Source organism: Myotis myotis, unplaced genomic scaffold (genome assembly GCF_014108235.1).
Source record: "Myotis myotis isolate mMyoMyo1 unplaced genomic scaffold, mMyoMyo1.p scaffold_m19_p_2, whole genome shotgun sequence".
Lineage (NCBI taxonomy): Eukaryota > Metazoa > Chordata > Mammalia > Chiroptera > Vespertilionidae > Myotis > Myotis myotis.
The window spans coordinates 25,634,755-25,651,320 of NW_023416324.1; the positions used below are offsets into that span (position 1 = coordinate 25,634,755).

The window sequence follows — 16,566 nt, forward strand, 5'->3', positions numbered from 1 at the left end:
CTTAGAGCATGTAAAATAATCATACTATGTTGGCATTTGGACTCTTAATGAATAGTTGATTTTGTTGAATAAATTGCGGTGCTCCAAATTTATAATTTTGGGGAACACTTTGTTCTACTGGTCCGGAGGAGAATAAAAAGTTGACTTGCTTGGTTACTTTTTCCCCTCTTGTCTGCTGAGCCAGAAGCGCCTCATCTCTGAATGGAATTTTGTCCTTGCTAATCTTTTCCATACATTGTATCACTCCAATTTTTATTCTATAACCTGTAGCATTTCCTTGCACTGTGAAGTGTTAAACTGCAATTGTTCTTTGCTTCTTCACTAGTAATGATCATTTGTACTTACTACATACATCTGTTCTACTAACTTTTACTGACTCCATAGGATAGTGCCAGGTACTTTATGATGTGCTGAGGAAACATTACTAAGACAGCACTTACACTTGATGAGCTTATAGTTGGGAGGAGGTGGTGGAAATAACAGAATTTCCAATGCAGTTTTGGTAATGATGGGAAAGGAGGTGTAGAGACAGTGCTGAGGGGAGAGTCCTCATGGGACATCCTAATGGGACCGACAGTTAACTAGTAAAAATAAATGAAAAGATTAACTCTAGAGTACAGTATGTGCTTAGAAGGAAGTAACTGGGAAAGGCCACTTTAGATAGGCTGATCAGAAAAGGCCCTATGCTGAAAAGATGAAAAAATGTGAGTGTTGTGTGTGTGTTTAGCATTCAGGGAACACAGAATGTTTTGAGAGAAAGAGCTAAATGGAAAAGGAGTAGTGAAGAGGAGGATGGGAGAATTGTGGGTTTGGGGTAAGACTTCTAAGCTTGACTTGTCTTTCTGGAAAGATAATAAGAATGGATGTAACGAGTCAAATTGAAGCTTATCAGAGGATATTATGCATATATTTTTTTATGCTAGTGTTTGTAGCTTAGATTTTATTTTAAATGAATCTTTTAATGTCTTGAATCTTGGTCATAAACTAAAGATGTGAAGGTACAGAAGAATTTAAAAAAGAAAGTATTTGTATTATACGATTTTTAAAATATTGATTTTAAAGAGAGAGGAAAAGGGGGAGGGGAAGAGAGAGAGATAAACAGAGAAACATTGATGTGTTGTTTCACTTATTTATGCATTCATTGGTTGATTCTTGTATGTGTCCTGACCTGGGATTGAACCCACAACATTGTCATGTGGGGATGATGCTCTAACCAATGGTGCTACCCAACCAGGGCTTTTTTGTGATTTTTTTTTTTGGCCTAAAGTTTTTCCCAAAACATTTTTTGGACAAATAAATGAACTAAGAAAAGGTCTTCCTGTGATGGTATGTTATAGTAGAAAGCAGGTGGAATTGGTTGTTAGTTGGATCTTAATTGTGACTCTACCATTTTTTAGCTGATAACCTTGGGTAAAACTATGACTGTGAAATTGTATTTTGCTTTCTGACCTTTATCTTCTGGTAATGCTTTATACACACAGTAGAAATAGAAAGTTTATATACAACTCTATAATATTCATCACAACATTTTTGTCACATTTTTTCCAGGTAAAGTCAACTTAGTGTGTTCTTGCTCACCAGATACAGGGGAAAAAAATTTTTTTTCAACTTTTAAAAATTAATTTGAGAGAGAGAGAGAGATAGAGACATGGAGACATCTATGTGAGAGAGAAACATCGATCGTTTGCTTCCCACACTCCTGACCGGGAATTGAAACAGCAACCTGGGTATGTGCCCTGACTGGGAATCAAATCAGCCACCTTTTGGTGCATGGGTTGATGCTCCAACAAACTGAGCCACACCAACCAGGGCCAGAAAAAAAATTTTTAATTTTATGATGAAGCAGGAAAAATTTTACCAACCATGTTTTGTTTAAGGGGTCTTGGTTTCACACTTGAGAGATAAAATAAGATTTATCCATCCTCTTAAGGATCCCTGGTTGTGGGTATCCCTGACATTGCACTAAGTACTCGAGTTGGGAGCCTGCCCACTAGGAGCACATAACATGTAAAGATAGGTAGTAGCATTACATTATCATAAAGGCCTGACCTGTGTTGTCTGGGATGCTTAATTGCCATAAATATATTTTCATCAGGTGTTTAGTTTAGAAATGTCCTAGAGACTTAGGTTGTGCCAAGTAGATTCCTCCTGCAACAGATTGGGACCATATTCTCTCCATCTTTTGCAGCACTTAAAAGAAATGGTTTTATTTTTGGAATTGCACCAAGTCAAGAAATAAACTAACATATGAAGGGATAGAGAAGCTTGTCTCTTCTGGGCATGTTTTCAATTGTCAGGAGTTTGTGAAGATGATAAAAACAAAATTGCAGAAGTAATAATTACTAAGAAAATAATACCTAGATTAACTTGTAGTGAACATTTGTATTCAGTGACTATGGGATGTGTTTTTTTGTTTTTTCTTTTCCTCAGTTCCTTTTCTGAAAATATTGTCTTCCAGACATTGTGGGTTACGATAAACTCCAGAAAACAGTCTTCCCTTTGTTTTTATGAAAATAATTGGTGATATTCTCTCAAGTTTTTGCTATATTTTGGGAACCAAGATTCCTGAAGTTTTACAACTGGTGGTTCTATTTGTAAAACAAATTTTGAGGACTTTTAAAGTAGTCTTCATTAACAAGCTCAAAGTTATTAGGTGAATGATTATACTTTGAGACTATCAGGCAAAGTAGTTTAATGAGTAAACCTTGCTTACATGAGACACTTTTAGGTTCTACACAAACGGTGACTTTGAAACATTTTCTTTTTTAAATCCTCATCTGAGATTATGTCTTTCATTGATTTTAGAGGGAGGGGAAGAGAGGGGGGAGAGAGAGAGAAACAGAAACATCAACGTGAGAGAGAACCATTGCCTTATGCACCCCAACTATGAATTGGACCCCCAACCTTCTGGTATACAGGATGACGCTCTAATGAACTGAGCCACCCAGCCAGGGCAACTTTATAAATTTTTAAATAGTTAAAATAAATGAATACTGCATATATGTATTTCAGTTTTCCTAGAATAGGGATTGAATACAAAGGGTCTAAGTTAGGCATAGTTCACCATTTAAGTAAACTAGTTTTGTGACTTTGGGCATGTATTTTTTTAAAACCTTAGTTTTCTAATTTGCAAATAGAGTAATAATAGTACTTATTGTACTTTATGTAAATTCATTGTGTGGACTAAATAAGACAGTCTCTATTTAAAAAACCAATGCCCTCAGAATTGTCTTCAGTTTTTAAGATTTCCTAGCCTTGGAATATAAAAAGCCTTCACAACCTTGCCCACAGTTTACTTTTCAGCTCTTACCTAGCCATTCCCCTCACTCTAATCCTACTCTTAACTTAGTCAAGGGTATTTGGAGTTCATGGACGACCAAAGTGTGGTCTCAGTTGCTTCTGTGATTAAAATTTTGCCTGTGAATTTCCAAGTGCATTATTTTGGGAAAGATGATCTTAATTTTTATTTGATTCTTTAAGATCCAAGACACATATTAAGTTTTCATTTAAGTATTTACCAACCGATTGATCCCCAAAAGGATAGAATTATTTTAACAAAATCTCAGGTCATTAAGCATTCTTATGTCTTTCCCTCTTTTTTAAATATATTTTTATTGATTTCAGAGAGGAAGGGTGAAGGAGAGGGAGATAGAAACATCAATGATACAAGAGAATCATTGGTTGGCTGCCTCCTGCACACCCCTACTGGGAGTCGAGCCTGCAACCCCGGCATATCCCCTGACTGGGAATTCAAATCATGACCTCCTGGTTCATAGGTTTGACCCTCAATGATCGCTGGGCTATCTTTCCCTCTTATTGTGCTGTTCAATCTTTTTCTCTCATTTTCTGCATGGCAAATATTCTTTCTTTAGGGCCCAGTGCAAATGTCACTTCCTCTGTGAAGTTTTCTGATTTCACTATATTTCCTCTTAGTTATTTGTTTTCTTTCAATTTTGTACATACTTATTTTTTTTAATTTATTTTTATGGTTGAGAGTATTACAGATATCCCGTTTCCCTCCGCCATCTGGCCTCCACCCCCACCCCAGGCCTTCACCATACTATTGTCTGTGTCAGTGGGCTTTGCATATATGCACTTTGATTAATTTCTCTCCCCCCTCTCCACTTTTCCTCTGAGATCTATCAGTCTGTTCCATGTCTCTGGACTAATTTTAATTGTCACTTTATTTTATTCATTAGATCCCACTTATAAGTGAGGCCATGTGATATTTGTGTTTCTCTGACTAGCTTATTTCGTTTAGTAAAATAACCTTCAGGTCCATCCATGCTGTCTCCAAGGGTAAGAGATCCTTCTTTTTTACAGCTGCATAATATTTATTGTGTAAATGTATATCTATGGTTTTAAAAATATATGTATTTTAATTGATTTCAGAGTGGAAGGGAGAGGGAGAGATAGAAACATCAATGATGAGAGAGAATCATCGATTGGCTGCCTCTTGCACACCCCCTACTGGGGATCAAGCCTGAAACTCAGGCATGTGTCCTGACTGGGAATCGAACTGTGACCTCCTGGTTCATAGGTCCACCCGCAACCGCTGAGCCACACCTGCCAGCCTCTACACCTATAGTTTTAACTCATTTTTCTTGTCACTGTTTTAGCTCAGGCTTTATAATATCCTTGTCACTAACCTCCATTGCCTTTAAAAAAAAAAATCGTCATCGGAGAATATGTTTTTACTGATTTTTTAGAGACAAAGAGAGGAAGGGAGGGAAAGATAGTGAGAGAGAGAGAAACACCTATTGGTGTATAGGACAGTACTCGAATGCTCCAACTGAGCCACTTGGCCAAAGTTCCTTGCCTTCTGACTGGCCTTATCTACAAACCATTTTGATGCTCTTTCTAAATTTTAAGTATAATCTTGTTAGTCACTTTATTCCATAACATTCTTCAGTGGTTTCTTGCCCCAAAGACAAGATAAAATTCAGACTCATCAGCCTGGTATACAAAGGCATTTAGAATTCTGGGCCCTTCTTCCCCTCTCCAGCTCTTACTCCAGCTTTTTTAGTCCACTTTCACCTGATCTCTCAGTCAGCTTGTTAACTCCAGGGTTTTCCCTTTCCCATCTGCCTATTTATTCTTTAAGACCTGGCTGAAATATTTATACTCTTTCAGAACTGTGTTTTGATTTCAGCTAACTGAAAGGTGGTTCTTTCACTTAGTATACTCCAATACTATCTCATACATAAGTTTGGTGTCAGAATATTTGTTTCCATGTTTGTCTCTTGTATTTAATAGTAAGCCAACAGAAGTGTGGTTCTTGTTTAGTCTTTTTTGTATAATTTGTAACTAGCAATTACTACAGTGCTGGGATATAAAACTAATTTGTTAAATGAATTATATTGTCGGGGCTTTCTATATATATAAAAGGCTAATATGCAAAGTGTTCCCTCAGGAGTTCGATTGCTCGCTTTGATGTGTGCTGACCACCAGGGGGTGGCGGGGAACAAAGAAAGGCCTTGGCCAGCAGCCCGGGAAGGGAGGCCCTGACCGGCAGCCAGAAGGCCCCGATCGGCCCTGATCGCCAGCCAGGCCTAGGGACCCTACCCATGCATGAATTTTGTGCACTGGGTCTCTAGTGTAATAATAAGAGGTAAATACTTCAAAAGGAACACCTAATGTAAAATCTAGTATGTTAAAAAGCACCTTTACCATTAAGAAAGTACTGTGTATAAGGAACAAGATAGGAGATTTCGGTTATTTCTTGGAGACATTACTCATCAACTTAGCCTACATTTCTATAATAAAGTACATATTTACACGTGTGGAAAGAAGGGTAGGGTTGATGGAGGGACACATCGGGATCCATTATAGTATTGAGGAAGAATTAGCAACTAACAATTGGAATAGCTTGGAAATATTGAGATGGGGGAAGATTAGTTTTTCTAATTCCTTCAGGTTGATGGCCCTGAAGACCCTTAATGGGTTATTCATTTATTTTAAGTGATTTTTTCATTTGTTTTAAATTATTTGGGGTGGGGGGAGGTTAATCCTCGCATAAGGATATTTTTCCATTGATTTTTAGGGAGAGGGAAAGAGAGAAACATCGATGTAAGAGAAACACATCGATTGGTTGCCTCCTGCAAACACCCGACCCAGTGCCCTGGTCTGGTAGGAGCCTACAACCAAGGTACGTACCCTTGACCAGAATTGAACCCAGGACCCTTTGGTTTGCGGGCCGATGCTCTATCCACTGAGCCATACTGGCTAGGGCTTAAATGATTTTTAATGCATTAGCTTCTCTTCTTGTGCTGCCTTCCCTTGGGAGATGTCTAAATAGAAATTAGATGACAGGTAGTTAACAATAGCAAAAATTAGCTTTGTAGTGCATATGACCAAAACATTTTAAATCTGATTTGCGAAGCAGTGGGAACTTCGGTGATGTTATTTACTGTGGTACCATCCAGTCTCTTGCTATATACTGTGACCCTCTAGTGATTTCTGTGTCTACCAGTTGATCATCCTTTTCTGAACAATGTTAACAAAAAAGTCTAAATAGAAAGTGCCACTTCAAGATTGTAAAGGCATTGGTAAACTGAAATGTGCTTTGTTTTCATTCAGTTCTAGACACCTGTTACCTCTCTCAGAGGCCTTCCTTGACTATCTTATCTAAAATACCACTTCCCCATTTTCTTTTAGCTTCTTACACGATTTTATACTTTTTTTTTTTTTTTTTTTTTTTACTACTCCTATAAGTCACTTATTACTATCTGGTATGTCTATTTGTCTTCCCCTCTGGAATGTAAGCATGTGAGGCTGTTGACTATTTTGTTTACCCAGTGCCTAGAATAATCCCTGGCACTTAATAGGTACTCAATGTTTATTGATCTTTTATCTCCTCCCTTCCTTAAATTTCTGACTAGACTTCTTGAGGGCAACAAACAAGTCTTTCTTACCAGTCTTTATCAAGAAACAGAGACCTTTTTTTTTTTTTGTCAACCAGTTTATGCTGCTTCCTAGCAGGGATAAAGTCTTATTATTCTTTATGTCTTGACTATCTGAATAGAATCTCGTTTTTATGTTTTCTAAGAATTTTTCATGGTTACTTATATTCTACAAATATTTAAAGTAATGATTTTTTCCTACTAGGATTGCTTAGCAAGATTTAAGCATTTATTTTGTATATAATTGACACCATACTGGAAACCTTGAACAAGATGGTATAAAAAAATAGATTCCTAAAACTTGCATTGCTGATATAAAGTCAATATACAAACCATTATGTGAAAAATTAGAGGGACTATTTAAGTTACCAAACATCTTTTATGTGCTAAGCACTCAGGCAGGTGATGTTATTTTCATTTTACAGGTAAAACACTGAGGCCCACAGAAATTAAGTAACTTTGCCAGGGTCACACAGCTGGTAAGCTGTGGCACAGTCTTCAGACTCCAGAGCCCTTGCTATTTTTCCTATATCAGCATTTCCTAAACTCTCTTTTGTTCATATACACATACATGTATGTATTTCTCGAAATAAGGATTGTGTAAATAGAAATTGACGTAACATTGGGATAAATTTTTTTTACTGTGTCTTTTATATGTTAAAATGCATTATGAGTCTCCTAGAGCAGCGGTTGTCAACCTTTCGGACCTCACGGACCACCAGTGGTCCTCAGATCACCAGTTGGCTACTGCTGTCGTAGAGAGACATTAAGTGTTGTACAGCATTTGGCAAATTTAGCAGGTTCAAAACATTTAACATTTGCCATGTTCTAAACAGTATTCCAGCCTCAAAGTCATATGCTTTTCTTTTATTATAATATAAAGCAAAACACTATGGTGAAGAAAACTGTGCACACCACTGAGTTTTTGTTTTTAAATATATTTTCATTGATTTCAGAGAGGAAAGGAAAGAGAGAGAGAGAGAGACAGACAGACAGGCACACATCAATGAGAATAAGGGGGATGGAGCCTGCAACCTGTGCATGTGCCCTTGACCGGAATTGAACCCAGGACTCTTCAGTCCGCAGGCGGATGCTCTATCCACTGAACCAAATCAGCTAGGGCACCACTGAGTTTTGATTCCCTAGTTTCAGCCTAAAATATGACTGTGAGGTTTCTGTGAAAAAAAAATTTCCTCCAAAGTTTTTGCAGGTCTTGTTATTGTCCTATATATAAAAAAAGTTTTAATATATTATTTTTGGAAGTTGAGAATGAATTATATTTGTCATATCTTGATTTCAGGTTTATTCAGGTTTACCAATATTTCTGCAACCTAGCTAGATTGGGAACTACTGATGTATTTGTCTGTCATCACTTTTGTGTTATGTCTGATTTATCTAATGTGTTTTTTTGAGTACCTTTTTGGGGGGGGTTGGAGGGATCTAGTAACTTACTTCATAGTATTTTGCTCCCAAGGAAATAACCTCAGTGTGTGATATTAACCAGCACAATAATGTATGGTGTTTAAAAAAATTTTTTTTAGCCGTAACCAGTTTGGCTCAGTGGATAGAGCGTCGGCCTGCGGACTGAAGGGTCCCAGGTTCGATTCCAGTCAAGGGCATGTTCCTTGGTTGCGGGCACGTCCCCAGTGGGGGGTGTGCAGGAGGCAACTGATCGATGTTACTCTCTCATCGGTGTTTCTAACTCTCTATCCCTCTTCCTTCCTCTCTGTAAAAAGTCAATAAAATATATTAAAAAAAATTTTTTTTTAATTGACTTTAGAGAGGAAAGGAGAGGGAGAGAGAGAAAGAAACATCAATGATGAGAGAGAATCATTGATCGGCTGATCAAGCCCACAACCCGGGCATGTGCCCTGACCAGGAATCGAATTGTGACCTCTTGGTTCATAGGTCAACGCTTAGCCACTATTACCAGAATGAATGGTTTAACTTGGGAATTTCATTTTTATGGTATATGATTGTATAAAACGGGAGTATTTGTATTTGTGATTTCATTATCTTTAATTTGCTTTTTTTCATATGTGTATTTTAAAATATATAAAGTACCTTAAAATAACAAAACTATTTTTTGTTCTTTATGACTCCAATTAATACGCTCATTAAGGAAGCTTAAGATAATATGTTTAAATGCATAAAGCAGAAAATGAATAGACCATGTAATCTCATTGTTAATTGCTTGCTGTAGTTATCTGATTTTTGGAAAAATACATATATATATAGAGAGGGGGGGGGGAGGGTGTATAAAATTTTAATTGCCCATGAAATTCGGGAATACATTCTAATTGCAAAAAATTAGAACAATGTAAAATAAGAGAAAATAAAAGATGAAAACTTGTCACACATATCCTTATACTTGATTACTATGTTTTTCTAGGTTAACATTTTGGGATATATACTTAAAGAATTTTTCTGTATGATATGTACATATAAGTACAGTTTTAGAAAAAGTGTCAAGCTTATATGCTAAAACTTGCTTATTTCACTAATTGTATAATACCTATCTTTCCATGTAAAATACATATTTACTACATTAAAAAAAAAACACTCCATAGTATTCCATTGACAACTGCATTGATGTAAAATTCTGTAGGTAGCCCAGCCAGCGAGGCTCAGTGGTTGAGTGTTGACCCATGAACCAGGAGGTCATGATTCAATTCCCGGTCAGGGCACATGCCTGGGTTGTGGGTTTGATCCCCAGTGTGGGGCATGCAGGAGACAGCATATCAATTACTCTCTCTCATCATTGATGTTTTTATCTCTCCCTTTACCTTCCTCTCTGAAATCAATAAAAATATATTTTAAAACAATTCTGTAGGTAGCAAAACTTTCAACACTCTAAATTTAAAAAATCATTTTTAACTATAAAAGCAATGTTCAAGGCAAAATACCTAATGCTGCGTAAAGATTTAAGGGAAAAGTAAAAGCCCCCGGCTGCCCTCAATTCCGTTGTCATTCCCCAGAAGAGTTAACAGTCTCTTGTGTATTCTTTTTAAAAACAAAACAAAACAAATCATTTTATTGATTTTGTACAGAGAGGAAGGGAGAGGGATAGAGAGTTAGAAACATCAATGAGAGAGAAACATTGATCAGCTGCCTCCTGCACACCCCCTACTGGGGATGTGCCGAAACCAAGGTACATGCCCTTGGCCGGAATCGAACTTGGGACCTTTTAGTCCGCAGGCCAACGCTCTATCCACTGAGCCAAACGGGGTAGGGCCTTTTGTGTATTCTTAAAGTTTGAATATATGCTCTTTTGTAATTTACTTATAAATTTAATATATTTAGGACACTTTCTATACCAGTACATGTTTAATATGTACCATACTTAACGCATTTCGTACCGCTCAGGAATGTTCTCGTGTTTCGCGCGCCATTTGTTAAGGACCGCTCACGAGTGTTCTCGTTTTTCACGCCCATGGAAAAAGGAGCGAATCTAGATACTTATGTAAATTTTGTTTGGTCCCTCTTCATAGAGGAAAATGTTTTATGCAGTACCATACGTTAAAAAAGTACTAGGAACTTTAATTGTTTTTGTAAATAAGAATGTTACAATTATTGAAAAACAACAGCTAAAGTGCATTATGATGATTTAAATAACATGCAGTTTGTCCAAAAACGTGAGGTCCCTGGCATATGTCTTAGAGATTTCTATGCGGTACGCAATGTGTTAAACAATTGTTTTCTTTTTGGTTATCACATAATGTTTCAGTGAACATTCTTAAACATTAAGCGTTGGTTATTTATATTGATAATATAAATTTCTGAAATGAAATTTACTGGGTTAGCCCTAACCTGTTTGCCTCACTGGTTAGAGTGTTGGTCCATGGACTGAAGGGTCTTGGGTTCAGTTCCATTCAAGGGCACATACCTTGCTTGCAAGCTTCATTTCCAGCGGGGCAACCAATTGATATGTCTCTTGCACATCATGTTCTTTGTCTCTCCCCTTCCCTTCCATTCTCTCTAAAAAAAAGAAATAAATAAATGAAAAAATTATCCTTGGGTGAGGATTAACAACAACAAAAATTTACTGGATTAAAAGATTATTTATTTTAAATTTTGATGGATACTGGCCTATAAAAGTTGAAAATGTACTTCCACCAATAATGTTTGAGAGTCCTTGTTTCACTCTTATCTTTGCCAATTAAACTCATCTCCAGCCAGACTATATCTCTGGTCTTATTAAACTTTCAATATTTGCCAATCTGCTAGTTTAAAAAAGCTATCATATAACTATATTAACTTGTATTTTAATAGGATTTGTGTATTTTTTCATGTGTATTAGATATTTAAATTTTTTCCTGAGGTTTTTTCCCCACTTTTTCTTAACGTGTTTTTACTTTTAAAAATGTTAATAAAGGTCATTAAAATTTGATTGTGTCTAATCATCAAGTATGACCATGTAATCTTGAGATTCTATACTGCTTCGAGGTTGTCAAGAAGCAGAACATAACAGAGATTTAGTTGCAGCCTAAGCTGAAACCATTGGAATGTATGATATAATTTAGTGATTGATTGTTGTGAGAGATTTTTCAGTGTACTGATTTCCAACAAACTTTTATTGATATATATATATATATATATATATATATATATATATATATATATATAAAATCAATGCTATTAGAGAAATCATAGCTGAATAACTGGAAATAGTACTTTCCATTAGCTAACTTTTTCTTATATTGTTATCTTTATGTTTTCAAATAAAGTGCCACTGATTGGATGTATGACCTCTGGCCAAATCAGTTTGTTATTTGGGGCCTCAAATTGCCACTGTCTATATATATAAAAGGCTGAGTGTCTGTCTGACCATCTGACTGGTAGCTATGACGCACACTGACCACCAAGGGGCGGATGCTCAATGTAGGAGCTGCCATTATGTGCACTGCACCAACCATCTATGTATATAAAAGCCCATCGATGGTTAAGGCAGAAGAACCTGGACGACCCGTGGCTATGACATGCACTGCAGCAGCCAACCAGCCTGATCTGGGCTCCGATCGCCCCCCACCCCCTCATGCACACCCCCTCACCCCTGCTGGCCCCATCAACCCCAACAGAAGGAGGAGCTGAAGCAGGGAGCAGGGCGGGCAGCAGTTCCGCCGGAGTTGCTGTGGCAGTGTACACTGCAGCCTCCTGAGTGGGGGGGGGGCATCCGGGGGGGGGGGGCAGCAACAGGGACTGCCAGCCGGACCAGCCACCTACATCCCCTCAGCCGCCATTGCCGCTCCCAGGAACCTCCAGTCATGGCCGCGCTGTCCGCCCGATCCCCAAGAAGAGCTGCTGCCGCTGGCCAGCCCCAGGTCCCAGTGGTTTGGGGACCCGTAGGAAGGGGAGGACGAAGCGGTGACGCGGAAAGGGAAGCCAGGGGCTGGACGTGGGGGACTGGGGAAGCGGCGCCCTGGTAACTGGGCTTGAACCCCGCCCATTGTCATGGAAACTGCATCCACAGGTAAGGCGCAGCCCCGCAAATGGCGTCAGGGATCTATCTAGGTCCCCAAACTGTCCCCTCCCCGTAGTGCGCCTCTGCACCTTCCTCAAGCTCCCCACCTTGAGCACCAACCTACCCCCGGCCCCAACACACACCCCGCTTTGCCACAGGAGACTATAAATGTTAGCAGATCAGTTGAAAACCTGAATTTAATTTTCCTAAAGACTTGGAAGTAAACAAAATACTGTTAATTCTTTTATTTAGTGATCATTATTCTGGCTTTTAAAATGCTACAGGCAAACTGCAGCACCTGGTGCTGGAGTGCCTGTGTACAAGTTTCTTCCTTCTGCCAAGGGGTTGGGGCTGTTATGGGCCTCTTGACTGGTTGCCCCTAAACCTGGCTCTGTTCCGGGCAGAGAGGTGACTTTAGCCTGTCCTTACCCATTCCCTCCATGAATCGCCACACCTTACTCCCTCACGGTCCCCCCCCTCCCATCCTCCATTTCTCCCTCTCTCCGCGCAGAAAACAAATCCCAGGGTGTGTATGTCTAATTCAGGAGGGACAGCGTTGCCAGAGGGCTGGGGGTTGTCTTTTGTTCCTAGCTGGCTGGATGCAGAGAACACCAACTCTTGCAGGGAGCATTGAAACTTGGAACCCCTTCAAGTGGTCGGCCTGGCTATGGTGTTACAGGACTTGGGTTGAGTGGGCAAGATTCAGCTTACCAGCAGTCTGAACTCTCCTGGGCTTTTGAAAATTGCCCTGGGTTCAGCCTCCCTTCGCCTGACTCCCCGCTTCCAAACCAGAGCGCTCAGGTGCCTAGAGGGGACCAGGGGGTCTGAGGCATCCTGGCCCAGGGTTGTGGGAGGCACGTTTGGTGAGGAGCCGCCAGCCTGGTAGTGCTGTTTTTCTAGGGACTGGGGAAGAAGGTTCTGCGTTGTGTGATCTGAGAAAGCTTTGTTGTAGTGGAATGGGAGTGTGTAGTTTTGGAAATGTAGCTTTCCAAGGCCTGGGGTGGTGGGCGCTCCCAGCAGAGGGGAAAGGCAGCGGGACTGGCCTTTGCTCTCTTGGCAGCTGATTTAGGGGAACCCCTTTCTTAAGCTGCTCTTACTGGTCATGTGGTGTGGCCTTAGGCAACTTTAACTCTGCTCCAGTATGAGATTTGAGCTAAGAGAAGGAGGCTCAGGGATTGCATTGAATTGAATAAAATGGCAACATTCTAAAGGGAAGAGAAAAAGGGACCATCTTACAAGCAAAAAAAGAAAAGACTTAAATCTGAAAAACCCATTTGTCCTATGTTAATTATTATATGAAAGGTTGGGGTTGAGGGTGGAGTGTGAGGAGAGGATAAGACTAAGATGGCTACCTAGCCTGTCTTTCAACTTCTTCATCTAAGTAAAGTGAAAACAAGACTCTGTCATTGCACATTAAGATGGCAAAAGATAATAGGTAAATAAAGATACCTTTTTTGGTTGGATTACCATTACCATTCTTAGATGAGGGTAGCTCATTGTTCAGAACCTTATCCAACATCATCAAAGTAAATTATTTCTTTATAGACATGGTCTACCTCCCATTAGTGTCACCAGGGTCCGGTGGATTAGGGAAAGGAAGCCAAGTGCCCATTGTTCAGTAATACTATCCACTAAAATGAGTCGCTATTTATACAATGTTTACAACAACTCCGGCTGTCACAAAGCAGGCATTTGCAATTTTCAACATCATCATCATAATTATTATTGTAGAAATACTGTATTTTGTTAGCTGTCATAGAAGTTTCCTATCCTAGGCAACAAATCTATATAAAAGCCTAATGTGCAAAGTGTCTCCTCGGGAATTCGACTGACTTGGGGGTTTGATCGCTCACTATGATGTGCATTGACCACCAGGGGGCGGCGTGGAATGAAGGAAGGCCCTGGTCGACAGCAGCCAGGGAAGGGACGCCCAGCAGGTCCTGATCTCCAGCCAAGCCTAGGACCCTACCATGCATGAATTTTGTGCACCGGGCCTCTAAAAAAATAAATATATATATATAATACACACACACACACACACACACACACACACCTAAGCGACCAGCCTACCGTTTGACTGGTGGCTATGACATGCACTGACCACCAGGGGCAGATGCTCAATGCAGGAGCTGCCGGGCAACAGCAGCTTTGCAGAGTGCCCTCTTGTACTCTGGGACGCCTCAGGGGATGTCAGATTGCCAATTTTGGCCCAATCCCCGCAGGCCAGGCTGAGGGACCCCACCTGTTGGAGGAATCCCGCTCATTCCACAGATGCCCTTCGAGCCCCTCTGCCACCCCAGGTGCAGCTAGCCGGGAGGGACCTCAGGAAGTTGGCTCCAGGGTGTGTCTGGCCCGTCTCACCCAGTCCCACCCCGCCAGCCACCTTCTAATTAATTTCCTTTCAATATTCATGAATCTGTGCACCTGGCCTCTAGTTTAAAAATAAAGAACACCGCAGACCTGGTGCTGACAAACCAATACTCGGCTTCCGCAAGTGGGACACAGGCCCTGCCACCACCCCAAAGTGACACCCCACCAAATCGCAGCCGAAGCTGCCAAGACCCCATGGCGCAGAATGCAGCCCCCATCCTATCCCAGTCTGGAAATGGTGCTGAGGGTGCTGGGTAATGATGTTATGTAGCAACACCCGGCTTCCTCTCCCTAGCGACTAGCCTCCTTGGAGTTTCTTCAGCCCAGGCACACGACTTGCTTTATAGCCAAGTGCAAACATTTCACACTTTAACCAAATGTCTGTGAAGTGTTTTCCCATGCCTCATTTCATTTGATCCTCACAGAAGTCCTGGAGTAGGTAGATAGGAGACTCAATGGAATCCTATTTTCTTTTCATTAGCTGGAAAAAAGAGATTTAGAAAGCTTAGAAACTTGACCCAACTGAAAAGAAGTAAGAAATGGTGAACCTTGAAAATGACTTCAGGTTTTCTCAATGAGCAGAATATAGTCAAACACTGCTGCAGTTAAATATTTTACCCTTTGTTCTCCCTGCGTGATCTACAACAATAATCTGCTTCCTGTTGATGTTTACTGCTGTGTTGCCGACAATTACCTGAAAGAGAAGTTGGGGTACTTCACTGGGCTGGAAAAAGTTTAGCTGAGTCAGAAAGCAGGTCTAATGAAGCAAGTTTATTCTGTATAAGAGGCTAAGTTGACTCGCGCATTTGCGGTACATATAAAGCTCTCGCTGGTGCCAATTGCACACGTATGTTTTGATATGTTATAGTTGATCGTGAATTTGGTTGACATTTCTATTATAAAGAAAGGGCAAATAGCAATATTAAAATATTTCTTCTAGTTAATTTCCTTTCAATGTGCACGAATTTGTGCATTGGGTCACTAGTATTATGTAATTTTATTGAAAAACTCTCACTAAGGATTATTTTCTTTTTAAAAAATATATTTCTTGCCGAAACCGGTTTGGCTCAGTGGATAGAGCGTCGGCCTGCGGACTGAAGGGTCCCAGGTTCGATTCCGGTCGGGGGCATGTACCTGGGTTGCGGGCACATCCCCAGTGGGAGATGTGCAGGAGGCAGCTGATCGATGTTTCTCTCTCGTCGATGTTTCTAACTCTCTATCTCTCTCCCTTTCTCTCTGTAAAAAATCAATAAAAACATATTAAAAAAAAATCTTAAAAAAAAAATATATATATTTCTTTATTGATTTCAGAGAGGAAGGGAAAAGGAGAGAGAAATAGAAACATCAATGATGAGAGAGAATCATTGACCGGCTGCCTCTTGCACACCCCCTACTGGGGATCAAGCCTGCAACCCCGGCATGTACCCTTGGCCAGAATCGAACCTGGGATCCTTCAGTCGGCAGGCTGACACTCTATCTACTGAGCCAAGCCAGCTAGGGCAAGGATTATTTTCTAAGTCACCTTGTGCATTCTAAATGAACTTACTATGTTTTATTTATATAGTACCAATATATAAATTACAGTGGGGCCTTGACTTACGAGTGTCCCGACTAACGAGTTTTTCGAGATAACGAGCCGTCTCTTGGCCGATTTTTTGCTTTGAGTTGCGAGCTAAAATTCGGGTTACGAGCCAGCTTCAGATACCCCACCGCTAGTTGGCACAGCGAACGTCACAGTGAATGCCACAACATCAGCCCAGCATCACCTGTCTCACTCGTTCACTTTAAGCAGTTAGCTCTTAGTTGAAGCATCAGTGTTGTGCTCGCATTTGT

At 40.1% G+C, this 16,566-nt stretch overlaps 1 protein-coding gene across 1 annotated transcript in view; it reads left to right on the plus strand.

The window, feature by feature from the left end:
• RLF (RLF zinc finger) overlaps window positions 1-16,566 on the plus strand; it is a 61,758-nt gene that overhangs the window by 1,186 nt on the left and 44,006 nt on the right. The gene's annotated exons all lie outside the window — the stretch shown is intronic.